Here is a 15845-nt window from a genome sequence, read left to right as displayed (position 1 = left end):
TTCAATACATGAAAACAAAACTATCTACAGGCTGCTGCCCATCGCTGAATGAATAAATAAAATGTGGTAGATACATGCAAATAAGAGAATATTATTCTGCCTTAAGAAGGAAGTTAGTTCTGACACATGCTACAACATGGATGAACCTTGGAAATACTATGCTAAAAATAAGCCAGACACAAAATGACAAATATTGGATGATCTCACTTACATGAGGTACTTAAGAGTATTCAGTTTCACAGAAAGAAAGTAAAATGGTTGGCAGGGCAAGGTGGCTCACCATTGCCACCATGGGATTACACATGCCTGTAATTCCAGCACTCTGGGAAGCTGAGGCAGGCAAATCGCTTGAGCTCAGGAGTTCGAGACCAGCCTGGCCAACATGGCGAAACTCCGTTTCTCCTAAAAATACAAAAATTAGCCAGACCTGTAATCCCAGCTATTCAGGAGGCTGAGGCAGAATCGCTCGAACCCAGGAGGCAGAGGTGCAGTGAGCCGAGATCGTGCCATTGCACTCCAGCCTGGGAGACATAACGAGATTGTGTCTCAAAAATAGTAACAATAATAATACGAAAATTAGACCAAGCACAGTGGCTCACGCCTGTAATCCCTGCACTTTGGGAAGTCAAGGTGGGCAGATCACCTGAAGTCAGGGGTTCGAGACCAGCCTGGCCAACATGGTGAAACCCCGTCTCCACTAAAAATACAAAAATTAGCTGGGCATGGTGGCAGGCGCTTGTAATCCCAGCTACTCGGGAGGCTGAGGCAGGAGAATCTCTTGAACCCAGGAAGCAGAGGCTGCAGTGAGCCGAGATCGCGCCATTGCACTCCAGCCTGGGCAACATCAAAACTCCGTCTCAATAAAATAAATATACAAAAACTAGGCCAGACACAGTGGCTCATGCCCGTAATCCCAGCACTTTGGGAGGCTGAGGCAAGCAAACCACTTAAGGCCACGAGTTCGAGACCAGCCTAGCCAACATGGTGAAACCCCATCTCTACAAAAAATTACAAAAATTAGCTGGGTGTGGTGGTGTGTGCCTGTAATCCCAGCTACTCAAGAGGCTGAGGTTGCAGTGAGCCAAGATCGTGCCACTGCACTCCAGCCTGGGCAACAGAGTGAGACACTATCTCAAAAAAAAAAAAAAAAAAAAAAAAGAGAAAGAATGGTAAGAATGGTGAGAATGGTGGCCGCCACCAGTGGATGGGGGAGGGGAGTTGGCATCTAATGGGAACAGAGTTTCAGTTTGGGAAGATGAGAACTTTCTGGAGATGGATGGTGGTGATGGTTGCACAACACTGTGAAAGTGCTTCACGCCACTCAACTGTACACTTAAAAATTGTAGATTTTATGTTATGTATACTTCACAATTTTTAAAATTAAAAAAAAAAACACACCTATTTACAAGTTGTGAAAAGTGCTATAAAGAGAAACTGTAGGTGGCTCCGAAGAAATCACAGGAGGCTGAGGCAGGAGAATCGCTTGAACCTGGGAGGTGGAGATTGCAGTGAGCCGAGATCGCGCCATTGCACTCCAGCCTGGGCAACAAGAGTAAAACTCCATCTCAAAAAAAAAAAAAAAAGAAAGGAAGGAAGGAAGGAAGAAAGAAAGAAATAAATCACAAGAGGATGAGGCCAAAGTTAGGTGGGGGGCTCTCCAGAGCCTCCTCCCCACCAGACCAGGATCTCCCCAGGAGTCAATGGGGCATCCATGTCCCTAGAAACAAAAACTGTTTAAGACAAAAGGCTTGTCCAGGTTCAAACCAGTAAATGGAGTAAGACCTCAAGCCCCACTCATCAAAGGGCTTAACCAGGACTGAGACCCCCAGAACCTAGTGGCTCATGAAAGAGGCTGCCTTGCTAGGTGCCGTGGCTCATGCCTGTAATCCCAGCACTTTGACAGGCGGAGGCGGAGGGATCACTTGAGTCCAGGAGTCTCAAACAGCCTGGGTGTCCAGGCACGGTGGTTCACACCTGTCATCTCAGCACTTTGGGAGGCCAAGGCAGGTGGATCACCTGAGGTCAGGATTTCGAGACCAGCCTGGCCAACATGGCAAAACCCCATCTCTACTAAAAATACAAAAAGTAGCCAGGCGTGGTGGTGCACGCCTGTAATCCTAGCTACTCGAAGGCTGAGGCAGGAGAATCGCTTGAACCCAGGAATCGGAGGTTGCAGTGAGCCAAGATCGCACTGCTGCACTCCAGCCTGCACAACAGAACAAGATGCCATCTCAAAAAAAAAAAAAGGAAAGAAAGAAAGAAAAGAAAAACTAACAGCAAAATGGCGAAACCCCGTCTCCACAAAAAAATACAAAACTTAGGCATGCATGCCTATAGGATCCCAGCTACTTGGGAGGCTAAGGCAGAAGGATCATTTGAGCCCAGGATGCAGAGGTTACGGTAAGCTGAGATCACACCACTGCACTCCAGACTGGGCGACAAAGTGAGACCCTGCCTCAAAAAAGAAAAAACTAAGAAAGAGGCTGCCTTGGGCTCAAGGCTGGAGAGGGAGGTGACAAAGACTGAAGGAGACAACCGATCCTGTCCAGAAGAGAAGAACAAGCCTGCAATCCTCTGACCCCAGAAATTCCACTTACGGGAGATAATCAGCCACGTAGACCAAGACTTACATGCCAAGATGCTCCCTACGGTTTTTCTTATGAGAGGGAAAAGAGGGCAACAATAATCTAAATGTCTAGTAATACAGGAGTCAATATTAATTATGGCATATCCATATAATAGCAATTGTATAATTATAAAAATAACTTAGAGGAATATACTGTAACATTAAAAGGGAAAAAGCAAGCTATCAACTGTGTATTCAATGTATATATACTATTACTCTAATTTAGAAACCACAGACATTACCAGAGGAAAGAAACACACCAGCAACTTTACTGTAGTTAGCTCTGGATGGTGAGGTCACAAGTGATTTATATATTTATTTTGGTATTTATTCTTTTCAGTATTTTCCTTTTTTTTCAGATGGAGTCTTGCTGTGTCGCCCAGGCTGGAGTGCAGTGTCGTGATCTCGGCTCACTGCAAACTCCGCCTCCCAAGTTCACACCATTCTCCTGCCTCAGCCTCCCGAGTAGCTGGGACTACAGGCACCCGCCACCACGCCCGGCTAATTTTTTGTATTTTTAGTAGACACAGGGTTTCATCGTATTAGCCAGGATGGTCTCGATCTCCTGACCTCGTGATCCGCCCACCTCGGCCTCCCAAAATGCTGGGATTATACGCATGAGCCACCGTGCCCAGACCTTTTTTTTTTTTTTTGAGACAGAATTTCACTCTGTCTCCCAGGCTGGAATGCAGTGGCACGATCTCAGCTCACTGCAACCTCCACCTCCCAGGTTTAAGTGATTCTCCAGCCTCACCCTCCTGAGTAGCTGGGACTACAGGCACTCGCCACAGCATCCAGCTAATTTTTGTATTTTTAGCAGAGACGGGGTTTCACCATGTTGGCCAGGCTGGTCTTGAATTCCTGACCTCAGGTGATCCGTCCACCTCGGCCTCCCAAAGTGCTTGGATTACAGGCGTGAGCTACCGTGCCCAGCCTACTTTTTATTGTTTTGAGACAGGGTCTCACTCCGTTGCCCAGGCTAGAGTGCAGCGGCATGATCACGGCTCACTGCAACCTCAACCTCCCAAGCTCAAGTGATCCTCCTGCTTCAGCCTCCCAAGTAGTTAGAACTGCAGGCATGCACCACTATACTGTACTAATTTTTTCTTTTAAGAGGCATTATTTTTTCATCACATTGCACAGGCTGGTCTTAACCTGGCCTCAAGCAATCCACTCGCCTTGGCGTCCCAAAGTACTGGGATTACAGGCATGAGCCACCTTGCCCTACCACAAGAAAAATGTATTTAAAGGGCCTTGTACAATGCCTGGCAAATGATAGGTGCTCAAGGAGTATCTATTGCCTGACAAGTCAATTAAAAATGCAATAAATACTGCTTCTGCGGCCCCACAGAGAAAAAGGCTGATGGTTATCTTGGAAAGGAGGAAGAGGGTCCAGACGGAAGCCACACAACTGGCTGCAGAGGTAAGAACGGAAGGAAGTCCTGTACAAGATGCAAAAGATGGCCAGCAACTTGAGATAGGCTTTGTTCTGCCAGCTACTCCTGCTGCATGCAATGCTTCACAAACCAGTGCTGCTGCCAGCACCTCAGAGGTGCACTTCAGCTCGGACGAAGGATGCTTCTCAGGTCACACAGAAAACCAACAAGTACAGCTGAGAACAAAGCTCAACCACAACTTCTGGCTCAAGTCACTAAGGCAAACCTCCCTCCCAGTACAAAAGAGATTTCCCACGTGCCACCCAGAGGTATAAACAGTAATATCACCAATGGCAAGGCCCAGGTCTGCCAGCTCCCAGGTGAGAAGGTCCAGTCTGAATGGCACCTTTTAAACCTAAAGCTAATGATAAACAATTCTATTTCACCAGAAACAAAGCTCACCATATCCCATGTCGCTCCCATCTCCAACACCACAGCCAGTGCCTGTATTTCTTTGTCCCAATGACAGACCCAAGTTTCCTGAGGCTGTACAAGTCCCAGGAAAAATCTTAAAAAGATATCGAGTTATGATCTGAAAAGAAGACAGTCTAGTTAGCCCTGCCTCCTTACATGAAATTTATTTAAAACCAAAATTACAAGATTTGGAGCACATAGCCCATTGTCTGCCGGAAATTTTGTTTTTTGGGGAGAAATGCATTGTTTTAAAATCTAGTATAGATAGGCCCTATTTAGTACCTGTCCGCTCATGACAAGATACGTACATTTCATGGTAGGGAAGCCTCATTATTGAATTCAGAAATACATGAATTGACCCACCTGGCCTACTCTGGTTTGAAATAGAAACCAACCCAGAAATGATCAATCTTAAGCGGTAGGATAATGAGACATATAACCAGCATACAGCCACAGCCATTAGCAACATGAGTCAGTACTTTGTGCAAGGCAAAAAAAAAAAAAAAAAAACCCTCAAAAGTACAATAAAATAATCCTTCAGGATAAAAAAAGAGAACTGAAATTCAAAAGAGGTTAGGAGTGGTAAACAGGCAAATAAATAAATAAATAAAACAAATTCATAACAAAAATCCCTCAGCTAAGCACAAGGCAACGAGACCCATGCTGGAACCAGTTCTGACTTGCCATTCCTGAAATTCCACTCTCCCGAGGTTTCCTCGCTCTTCCTTCCCCAGGCTTTCTTTTTACCTATTTGGGCCCAGTGGAGGCTGGAGAGGGCCACTGTACGAGACGGGACGCCCACATAGTGGGCTTAGGGGCTAAGGCAAGGGCATGCAATCAGCATTAGGGGGCCACAGATAACCAAAATTCACAGGTATGCAGAAGCTCGTGGGAGAGGCAGTGACTGTCTCCTGGCCTAACTAACCAGTTAACAGTATAGAGCCAGACTGGGCCTGAGTGAAGTCAGACAAAAAGGAAGGGCCAAGAGGCAGGAAGCGAGGAAAAAATCAAAGGATGACAGGACCCTGCTAAAACATCTCAGTTCCACAGCTAGGAGGTCTGGAGGGGGTGCCACATTTTACCAAAAAACCAACGAGATGGTTGCGGGAATGCCAAAATGAACCACAACAAATTCCCCACTAAAATGCAGAACCACTGCAGAGCCATTTACCAACAAGTTAACATGTTCAGCCAAGAGGCGACCTGGGTCTCAGTCCTCACTTGTGGCCAACACTGGGTTCAGTCTGTCTCCTGCTTCTTAACAATAGTCCTTCCATAAGTCTCAAACAGCAGACACCGAGATCTGGCTGAGCTCCCTAGCTGTACTAAGCCATTCTGGTGCTTCCAGGCAGACGGGTGATAGCCACCATAGCAAAACATTAGCCGGCCAAAGAATTTGGGGTGGGGAGGTCACAGTTCCATCAACCAAGAGAAGAGGAAAAAATAAGCATTAAGAGAAAGAAGGCTGGGCGCAGTAGCTCAGGCCTGTAATCCCAGCACTTTGGGAGGCCAAGGCAGGCAGATCACCTGAAGTCGGATGTCTGAGACTAGCCTGGCCAACATGGTGAAACCCTGTCTCTACTAAAAACACAAAAATTGGCCGGGTGTGGTGGCTCATGCCTGTAATCCCAGCTACTCCAGAGGCTGAGGCACGAAAATCGCTTGAACCCAGGAGGCGGAGGTTGCAGTGAGCTGAGATCACACTGTTGCACTCTAGCCTGGGCGACAGAGTGAGACTGTCTCAAAAAAAAAAAAAAAAAAAGAAAAGAAAAAAGAAGAAAGGGAAGGAAGGAACAGGAAGGGGAGGGGAGGGAGGGAGAGAGGAAGAGGAGGAGGGAGAGAGGAAGAGGGCAAGGGAGGGAGGAAGGAAGGAGAAAGGAACCAGAAAAACAGATAACCAACAAACACATACATTTCATCACCTTCCTATGGAGAGAGAAAATTGACTGTGAATCTTAAGTGAGGCTCCCAAAAGCCCTAATAGATACCCAAGGCAGGCATAATTATTCCCATCTTACAGATGCAAGATCTGAGGCTCAGAGACTTGCTTTGTAAAGGTAACCCGATGAGGACCAGAATCCAGCTGCGCAGGCTCCAAGAGACACACTTGCCCAAACAAGTAGAAACTCACTCTCAAATGATTATCTGCCAATCCCCAAGGAAAGCAGTTATCCTCAGAAGGCAGGACTCCTTGGGCGTCTGTTTGTCCTGAGCATCTCGTACTGTTCTAACCCTGCCTTAAGCTGACCAACTACCACACACTCCGGGTCTATTAAGTTCTAGAGACCTCCAAATGCTACTTTTTCCCATCCCTGCCTCCCGAGAGGCTCAGCACTGTATAAGCGCGCCCACTCATGTTTGGGCCTTGAATTCCTTCTGTATTGCCCATGCCTTAGGCCAGCACCTGTGGCATTCACGCGCACAGTTTGGCTCTATGGGTGGCACCACAATGGGCTCATGTCTGTCCTAGGACTTGACAGCAGTTATACCAACAACCGTAGGTGGAACCACTAACTGTGCCAGGCCCTCTGCTAGGCCCTTCACCGTTGCCCAAACCTGCCAGGTGGAGGGTGCACGCCCCGATTTATGCAGATGAAGCCTCAGACAGCCCCAGAGTCACCAGGTTTACGGAAGAAACAAGCAGGATCTGCACCCCAATGCCTGGGCCTCCCCAGCCCCACCTTACACCACAGCGCTGTGCATAGACCTGACTAAATGGCTGCAGCGAGATTCGGAGAAACCATGCTAAGACCGCATACGAATGGTTACAAAAACCAAACTGGATGATACTGTATAAAGCCACATCAAATGCACACTAAACCTTAAAGAAAAAAAAGAATCTTAGGGAAAGTTTAACAGTCCTGTAAACCAAAGATATTTAAAGATTTATCCCAGGAAGCCATTTAGCAAATGACACTCCCCAGCCCCCCTTCTCCCACTTCCTTCAAGCTCACCACTGAAAACACCTCCAATTCTTGCCTAAAGGTGGGCTCCGACCTCCCACGATATTTAGAAGGAAGAGAAAAGAAAAAGGAAAAAAATCCATCTCTTAAGGCAAATCCACTCTTCAGAGGCCCACAGTTTCAACAGGGCTGAATTCCTCTCTTGGGGGTTGGGGGGGAGGCAAAAGAGGAGGAAAAAAAAAAAACCCATCTGGCAGGCCCCGAGTGGCGACATCCTGTTTATTATTAAACATTTTTAGCATGGAGCATTCAGCATTTCGAAAATAACCCTCTGGTTCCCGCACTCACACCGAGACTGGGCGGCCGCTCGCCTCCCTCCCCCAGCCGCCAACTTTAGCGCCGCCGGGGCCCGGCCCACCCCGCACCAGGAACGGCCCCGCGAACGCCACTCAGCGCCCCGGACCCAAGGCCCGACCCCGCAGGATCCCGCCTCGGGCGCGTTGCTCCGTCAATTGGGCGGGGCGGGGAGCAGAGACGCCGGCCCCGGAACCCCGAGCCCGGCTGCGGGCCCGGGACCCCCGCCCCTCCGGCCTCTGCAGCCCGGCCCGGCCTCGGGGGTACGGGGGTGGCGGGCGAACCCTGACGGAGGCGCGCGGTCCCCGGACCCCGCCCCAGCCTGAGGCCGCGCGGCGCCGCCACAACAATGGCGAGCGCGCCCGGGCCCACCGCCCCCAGGCCCCGCGGCCTCCCAGCCCCGCAGCCCCGCGCCCGGCGGGAAGGAGGCGGCGGCGGCAGCGGGGGCCGCGCTCGCGGACAAAGGTCGGGCAGGGCCGCAGGGCCCCCGGCGGCGGCCGCGGGAAACAAAGCCCGGCCGGGCCGCGCCGCCTCCATCTTAGCGCCGCCGCCCCCGCGCCCCGGCCCCGGCCCACCTGGTCTGGTTCCGCGGGCGCGGCCGGGCCGGGCGATGGCAGTCGGGCGGCGGTCGGGCACGGGGGCGGCGGGATGGCGGCGGATTGCGAGGCGGCGGCGCGGGCTGCTCGCTCGCTCGCTCCCTCCCTCCTCCCGGGCTCGCTCGTCGCTGCGCGGTGGAGCCTCGGCGCCTGTCTCGCCGCTCGCTCCCTCGCGCTCGGCTCCCCGCCCCCCGCCTGCCGCCGCCCCCGCCTCCTCGGCCTCCTCCTCCCGCCGCCGCCCGCAGCCTGGGCGTGCGCAGCGCCCCCTGCCGCGCCTCCCGAGAGCCGCGGCCTTGGGATCGGCCCGGGGGCCGGGCGAGGGCGGGGGCCAGGGGGGAGGGGGCGGGGAGCGGCGGGAGGGGGCGGGGAGCGGCGGGAGGGGGCGGGGAGCGGCGGGAGGGGGCGGGGAGGGGGGAGGGTCCCGGGGCCGGCGGGAGGGGCGGGAGTGAACGGGGCAGAGCGGGGCTCGGGGAGGAGACCCGGAGGAGGAGCCAGGAGCCAAGAGAAGGGGCCTGGGAAGGGCATGGGCCCGGCCTGGGCCCGGGGGAAGGGCGCCCGGAAAGAGGGGGAAGGGATGGAGGGGGCAGTGACGGGGGAGCGAGCCCGGATCTCCGCCCTCTCCCCCTTCAAAACTGCAGCGCCTCAGAACAGACTGAGCCCGGATTTTGTTAAAATATGTATACGGTATATGCACGGAAAGGAAGCAGAAATAATACTTTTTTCATTTCAAAAGCAAGGTTGTTGCACAATATGGGTACTTTGTCCCATTTTTACAAAATGAAAACTAATAAGCCCCTCCTCTTAAGTGTTGTGTGTTTGTGTGATTGCAAAACAAAAGGTCCGGGAGACTGCACTCCCGTCTTGGTTACCTCCGTGATTTGAGGTTGGAGAGCGGAGGAGGGTTCTTACTTTTTTAGACACCTAACCAACTATAAAAGCAATTTCAAAAAGCAAATACAAAAAAAAAAAATGTTAGGGCCTGGCACCCAACTCATCCCACCCTCTTCCAGTCACGGTTGCACTAAGCACCAGTTGCGGGCCATGCCCTATGCTAAAGCACGTGGTTTGTCTCACTTAATCCTAACCCAAGGGCAGATATTACTGTTCTAATTCACAGGTGAGACAAAGGAGGCTCTGAGAGAATGTGCCCAAGGCCACACTGCTGGACCCAGAAGGAAAATTAACCCACTTCAGCCTAACTCCAGAACTGAGGCTGGTGAACAAAGCTTAGTTTTTGGGGAGTAGGATTCTGGATAATTTTATAGCCTTCTTTATAATTCTCTGAATTTTCCTACATTTTATCCATGGTCATTTTCAGTGTTATCCTTTTTTTCTTTTTTTTTTTTTTTGGAGACAGTCTCGCTGTGTCCCCCAGGCTGGAGTGCAGTGGCGCAATCCGCAGTCTCTGCTCACTGCAACCTCCAACTCCTAGATTCAAGCGATTCTCCTGCCCCAGCCTCCTGAGTAGCCGGGATTACAGACATCTGCCACCACACCCAGCTAATTTTTGTATTTTTAGTAGAGACGGGATTTCACCATGTTGGCCAAGTTGGTCTGGAACTCCTGGGCTAAAGTGATCCACCTACCTTGGCCTCCCAAAGTGTTGGGATTACAGTGCTGGCCACTCTGTTTTACATCATCAAATTTGCATTACTCCCCTGCCAATGTCTTCAATATTTCGCTATCTCTACAAAACAGGGAGGATGTAACCCTAATTTTTATTTTCCATTTTGTTCCTTGACCATCTTCAGGAAGGCCATAGAATCGGCCCAGTGCTCAAAACCCAGCAACTAACAAAAATGATAGAAGGCAAATAAACAAATAAAAAATAAATTAAATAAATAAACTGAGCCTCAGGTTCTTCATCTGTAAGGCTGGCACGGTGGCTCACACCTGTAAGTAATCCCACCACTTTGGTAGGTCGAGGCAGGCGGATCACGCAGTCAGGAGTTCGAGACCAGCCTGACCAATATGGTGAAACCCCATCTCTACTAAAAATACAAAAATTAGCCAGGCATGGTGGTGGGCGCCTGTAATCCCAGCTACTTGGGAGGCTGAGGCAGAAGAATTGCTCGAACCCGGGTGGCGGAGGTTGCACTGAGCCGAGATCGTGCCACTGCAGTCCAGCCTGGGTGACAGAGCAAGACTCCATCTCAAAAAAAAAGAAAGCAAATAAACAAGCAAAAAATAAATAAACTGTCTGAAGCCTCAGATTCCTTATTTGTAAGGCCAAGCGTGGTGGCTCACCCCTGTAATCCCAGCACTTTGGGAGGCCGAGGCAGGCAGATCACCTGAGGTCAGGAGTTTGAGACCAGTCTGGCCAACATGGTGAAACCCCGTCTCTACTAAAAATACAAAAATTAGCCGGGCATGGTGGTGGGGTCCTGTAATCCCAGCTACTCAGGAGGCTGAGGCACAAGAATCACTTGAACCCAGGAGGTGGAGGTTGCAGTGAGCCAAGAGCACGCCACTTCATTCCAGCCCGGGCAACAGAGACTCTGTCTCAAAACAAAACAAAACAAAACAAAATGATAGGAGGAGGCTGAACAGTAACAGGGTGGTTTACTGAGCACTTACTATGTGACAGCCACTGTGCTAAATACTCCCTATAGAGTCACTCAGGTAATCCTCATGACATACCCACAAAACAGACATTACTAGTGTGCCCATCCAACAGAGAAGAAAAGTAGACTTTGTGGAGGCAATACAATGCCCCCCACCAAAGATGTCCAAGTCCTGATCCCTGAAACCTGTGAAGATGGTACCTTCTCTGGCATAAGGGATTCTGTAGATGGGATGAAGTTAAGGATCTTGAGATGCAGAGATGAATCCTGGATTATTTGGTTGGGCAAGTGGAATCACAAGGGTCCTCACAAGAGGAAGGAAGCAGGGTCAGGGTGGCAGAAGATGTGGTTGATGAAGCGGAGTTCATCATATTGACTGACAAAGGAATGACGCAGGACCTCACGCCCAGAAATGCAGGCCTCCTCTAGAAGCTACAAAGGACAAGGAATGGATTCTCCCCTAAAGCCTCCAGAAGAAAATGAGCCCTGCCAACCACTGTGACCTCCAGAACTTTAAGATAACAAAGTTACATAAGCCACTAAATGTGTGGTAATGTAGCAATAGAAAACTAGTACAACCTTGGAGACTTGCTGAAGGCAACACAGCAAGGTAAGGGTTAAAAGGCAAGCTAGGGCCAGACACAGTGGCTCAAGCCCGTAATCCCAGGACTTTGGGAGGCTGAGGTGGGCAGATCACTTGGTCAGGCGTTCGAGACCAGCCTGACCAACATGGTGAAACCTTGTCTCTACTAAAAATACAAAAATTAGCCAGGCCTGGTGGTACGTGCCTGTAACCCCAGCTACTCAAGAAGCTGAAGCAGGAGAACTGCTTGAACCCGGGAGGTGGAGGTTGCAGTGAGCTGAGATTGCACCATTGCACTATAGCCTGGGCAACAGAGTGAGACTCTGTATCAAAAAAAAAAAAAAAGCTAGGGCATAGTGGCTCACGCCTGTAATCCCAGCACTTTGGGAGGCCGAGGCAGGTGGGTCATGAGGTCAGGAGATCAAGACCATCCTGGCTAACACGGTGAAACCCCGTCTCCACTAAAAATACAAAAAATTAGCCAGGCGTGGTGGCAGGCACCTGTAGTCCCAGCTACTCGGGAGGCTGAGGCAGAAGAATGGCATGAACCCGGGAGGCAGAGCTTGCAGTGAGCTGAGATCGCGCCACTGCACTCCAGCCTGGGCGACAGAGCAAGACTCTGTCTCAAAAAAGAAAAAAAAAAAAAAAGGCAAGCTAGGAGCCTTGGGAGAGAAGAGACCTGGCTTCAAATCCAGCTCAGCCACGTCCCACCTCCCTGGCCATCCTCATGGAGAGAATGACATGCAGTCATCCATCCCTGCAAAGTGCTTAGCCCAGAGGAGAGCCCTGGGAATCAAAGTTCATCCGTTCATTCACTGGGCACCTGCACTCTGGTGCCCACTGTGCCAGGCTCTGGGGCCATGCTGTTGAACTGGGCAGACAAAGGCCACTACAGTCAATAAAACAAACACAGGCTGGGCGCAGTGGCTCACGCGTGTAATCCCAGCACTTTGGGAAGCCAAGGCGGGAGGATCACGAGGTCAGGAGATCGAGACCATCCTGGCCAACACATTGAAACCCTGTCTCTACTACAAATACAAAAACTAGCCAGGCGTGGTGGCGGGCACCTGTAATCACTCGGGAGGCTGAGGCAGAAGAATAGCTTGAACTCGAGAGTTGGAGGTTGCAGTAAGCCAAGATTGCCACTGCACTCCTGCTTGGTGACAAAACAGGACTCCGTCTCAAAAAAAAAAAAAACAAAAAAAACGCATGTTCTGAGGTTTTAGTTCTGGTTCTGTCTCCAACCAGCAGAGCTAGCCTTTTGGTGCCTAAGAGTTTCTACCTGCGAAAATTGTGTGGGGAGCACTGTAGTGTCTCTCCAGCTGGGATCCCCAAGCAGAGAAGAGAGCTTGGCACAAAGTAAGCACTCAGCCTCCATGGTGGTTGAAAAGTGGATGCCTGGCCAACTGAGGCCAAAAACGTGGCTCCTGACCAACCACACAAAACACACGGCTCACAAAACCAGCCAAATAAGCACATGCAGTAAAGCCTCCAAACCTCAGCTAGCCTGGAGGTGAGTTCCCAGCCTTCCTTCCACTACTGTCACCACTATGGGGACAAAGCATCCAGCAAGGTGTCAGAGGAAGAAAACATACCTGGTGTTTTGAATACCTGCACTTAACAGTCGAGAAAATAGAGCATCAGAAAGTTCAATGACTTGCCTAGCCAGGCACGGTGGCTCAGGCATGTGATCCCAGCACTTTGGGAGGCCAAGGTGGACGGATTGCCTGAGGTTGGGAGTGTGAGACCAGCCTGACCAACATGGAGAAACCCCGTCTCTATTAAAAATACAAAAACTGAGCCAGGCATGGTGGTGCATGCCTGCAATCCGAGTTACTTGGGAGGCTGAGGCAGGAGAATCCCTTGATTCACTGGGGAAGCGGAGGTTGTGGTATAAGCCGTGATCGCAGCACTGCATTCCAGCTTGGGCAATGACAGCGAAACTCTGTCTCAAAAAAAAAAAAAAAAAATGAAAGGAGCCGGGCGCAGTGGCTCACACCTGTAATCCCAGCACTTTGGGAGGCCAAGGTGGGTGGATTGCCTGAGCTCAGGAGTTCGAGACTAGCCTGGGCAACATGGTGAAACGCCATCTCTACTAAAATACAAAAAATTTGCGGGGGGTGGCGGCATGCACTTGTAGTCCCAGCTACTTGGAAGGATGAGGCAGGAGAATTGCTTGAATCCGGGAGGGGGAGGTTGCAGTGAGCCAAGATCATGCCACTGCACTCCAGCCTGGGCAACGGAGCGAGACTCCATCTCAAAAAAAAAAAAAAAAAGGTAAAAGGAGGGGCTGGGTGCGGTAATCCCAGCACTTTGGACGTCCAAGGAGGGCAGATCACGAGGTCAAGAGATCGAGACCATCCTGGCCAACATGGTGAAACCCTGTCTCTACTAAAAATACAAAAATTAGCTGAGCATAGTGGCGTGTGCCTGCAGTCCTAGCTACTCGGGAGGATGAGGCAGGAGAATCGCTTGAACCCAGGAGGCGGAGGTTGCAGTGAACCAAGATCGCGCCAGAGCGAGACTCCGTCTCAAAAGAAAAGAAAAGAAAAAAAGTGCTGGGCGTGGTGGCACACGCCTGTAATCCCAGAACTTTGGGAGTCTGAGGTGAGCGGATCATCTGAGGTTGAGATTTCAAGACCAGCCCCATCTCCACAAAAAAAATTAAAAAATTAGCCGAGAATGTTGGCGTATACTTGTAGTCCCAGCTATTCCAGAGGCTGAGGTGGGAGGATTGCTTGAGCCCAGGAAGTCGAGGCTGCAGTGAGACATGTTCACGCCACTGCACTCCAGCCTGGGCAACAGAGCAAGACCCTATCTCTTAAAAAAAAAAAAAAAAAAAAACAGAGATCCTTCACTTGCCCCGCAAAACTCAACAGTTAGGCTACATCCAAACCACATCCCAAGTTCAGGAAATCCTCTTCTCTCTGCACTTCTCTCCAAGATGACAACAATAAGAATGATGGGCCGGGGGCGGTGGCTCACGCCTGTAATCCCAGCACTTTGGGAGGCGGAGGTGGGCGGATCACGAGGTCAGGAGATTGAGACCATCCTGGCTAACATGGTGAAACCCCATCTCTACTAAAAATACAAAAAATTAGCCGGGCGTGGTGGCGGGCGCCTGTAGTCCCAGCTATTCAGGAGGCTGAGGCAGGAGAATGGCGTGAACCCAGGAGGCGGAGCTTGCAGTGAGCCGAGATGGCGCCGCTGCACTCCAGCCTGGGCGACAAGGTGAGACTCTGCCTCAAAAAAAAAAAAGAATGATGATAGCTGTTGTTTACTGAGCATCTTTTCTGGGCCAGGCATGCTGCTAAGATAACTTAATTAACACTTGCAAGACTGTTATTATTTCTCCCACTTTACTGATAAGGAAATTTAGGTCAGAAGTTAAGTGACTTACATAGGCAAGATCACAAATGACATGGGTGGCCGAGCCAGGACTAGAAGAATCCAGCAGTGCCAGTCTGGGAAGTTTAGCCTTTCCAGGGGAGAGCAAGGCTGATGTGCTGGGCCGGCTGTGGCGGCTGCTGTCTGTGGTCTGAGGCTGCCAGCGAGGGCTGGCTCCTGGGTGGGATTTCCCAGGACATTTGGGGGACCCTGAAGGAGACTTTTTTTTGTTTTGAGACGGAGTTTTTCGCTCTTGTTGCCCAGGCTGGAGTGCAATAGCGTGATCTCAGCTCACTGCCACCTCTGCCTACCAGGTTCAAGTGATTCTCCTGCCTCAGCCTCCCAAGTAGCTGGGATCACAGGCATGTGCCACCGTGCCCAGCTGTTTTCTTTTAAATATTAGGAAACTTACTGGTGTAGCTCATGTCTGTAATCCCAGCTACTCGGGAGGCTGAGGCAGGAGAATCGCTTGAACCCAGGAGGCAGAGGTTGCAGTCAGCCAAGATCACACCATTGCACTCCAGCCTGGGCGACAAGAGTGAAACTCTATCTCAAAAAAATTAATTAATTAATTAAAAGGAAACAAAACACAACCCAACACTTGCTCATTGGTTCATGCCCACTCTCTCCAGCCTTGGTCTCCTGGGTTCACTCAGTTCTTACTTTCTGTCCGTCTTCCAGCTCTAGTTCCACTTCTGTTACAGCCAATGTGAAAATGTCTCCTTTGACCAGGCGCGGTGGCTCACGGCTGTAATCGCAGCACTTTGGGAGGCTAAGGTGGGTGGATCACTTGAGGTCAGGCGTTCACGACTAGCCTGATCAGCATGGTGAAACCCTGTGTGTACTAAAAAAGTACAAAATTAAGCCAGGCGCAGTGGCTCACACCTGTAATCCCAGCACTTTGGGAGGCTGAGGCGGGTGGATCACAAGGTCAAGAGTTCAAGACCAGCCTGGCCAAGATGGTGAAACCCTATCTCTACTA

At 50.6% G+C, this 15845-nt stretch overlaps 1 protein-coding gene across 33 annotated transcripts in view; it reads right to left on the bottom strand.

Moving 5' to 3' along the window:
* Positions 1 to 15845, bottom strand: part of PRRC2B (proline rich coiled-coil 2B) — a 125158-nt gene that overhangs the window by 95797 nt on the left and 13516 nt on the right. For 13 of the 33 annotated variants that reach the window (XM_054520736.2, XM_002820312.6, XM_024252323.3 and 10 more), the window contains exon 1: positions 8309 to 8539. The exons of 5 other annotated variants lie outside the window; for them this stretch is intronic. The gene's annotated coding sequence lies outside the window, so the exon portion shown is untranslated. Of the gene's footprint in view, positions 1 to 7727; positions 7833 to 8308; positions 8549 to 15275; positions 15389 to 15526; positions 15708 to 15845 lie in introns of those variants that run through there. 15 more of the 33 variants (XM_054520726.2, XM_054520734.2, XM_054520733.2 and 12 more) reach the window with 6 other exon arrangements.

The sequence above is a fragment of the Pongo abelii genome, chromosome 13 (genome assembly GCF_028885655.2).
Source record: "Pongo abelii isolate AG06213 chromosome 13, NHGRI_mPonAbe1-v2.0_pri, whole genome shotgun sequence".
NCBI classification, from domain to species: domain Eukaryota; kingdom Metazoa; phylum Chordata; class Mammalia; order Primates; family Hominidae; genus Pongo; species Pongo abelii.
This window is presented reverse-complemented; position numbering and strand designations above follow the sequence as displayed.